This window comes from Puma concolor, chromosome B1, assembly GCF_028749965.1.
Source record: "Puma concolor isolate L17-30 chromosome B1, mPumCon1.1.hap2, whole genome shotgun sequence".
Lineage (NCBI taxonomy): Eukaryota > Metazoa > Chordata > Mammalia > Carnivora > Felidae > Puma > Puma concolor.
In genome coordinates this window covers 207,290,356-207,291,326 of record NC_141670.1, presented here as the reverse complement: position 1 = coordinate 207,291,326, position 971 = coordinate 207,290,356, and positions in this window count along the sequence as shown.

Sequence of the window (971 nt, the reverse complement as noted above, 5' to 3'; positions counted from 1 at the left end):
GTGTCCTTAAGTCTGTGCTTTCTTCTCGGTCCATTGCTCTGCACGTGTTTTCACTGCCACTTGGGATCCCTGAAGGAGAAACCGAATAAAGGCAAGCACCTGAAGACAGAAAGGCCGAGAACGTCCCAGAACCGACTGAAGATGTAAATGCACCAGTTTGGGAAGCGTGATGAGCTCTGGTTGGGCAGATCACGCCCCACGGTGGAGGGGCCCGGCTAGGACACCAGCTGTCCAGGCAGGAGGCCGGAAGACCACGGAAAGGCGTGTGTGCAGGCGGGGGGGGGGGGGGGGGCGCAGCTCCCAACCCGGAATCCTGTCGCAGCCAGCACCTCATCAAGTGTGGGCAAAGCCAAAGCGTTTCCCCAGAAGTTCCGCACAGGCACCCGCAGACTGTGTCCCCTCCGAAGATCCACGCTGGAAAGACCGCTGAAGGATGAGCTCCAGGAGGCACAAAACCAAATCGTGACGTGACCCTGGGTGCTGCCGTGGTGGCTCGGGTCGGGAGGGGGATGCCAGGCTGGGGGAGGCCCCATTCCCGCTCCCGGGGCCCCCGTCTAGCAGACCGGCGGCCGGTGCAGGGCAGGGGTGTGGGGGCCGAGGGCCGTGGGTGCCCACAAGCTCCCAGGGGAGCCGGCGAGAGCCCGCGGCTGCGACGTGGATGACCCTGTTTGCCCCGAGCTACGGCCAGGAAAGCGCCGCTCTGCACGTTTCCGAGAGAGCACGGAACCACAGGTCCCTGCCGTGCCCGTGCAATTTGTGTCTGCAGAGGTCACGGCGTCTGCCCTTGTCCCAGGTCACAGGCGGGCCCGGGGGAGGGGCACGCAGGAGAGAGGGGGCCTTGTCCGCCTGCACCCCCGGCCCCCCCAACAAGGACCACCGCCCCCCCCCCACCCGGCCCGGGGCTCCCCAGGGCCGAGACCCGCCGGTGTCCCCGCGAGGCAAAGCCACCAAAACAGACGCTGGGCCTGCCG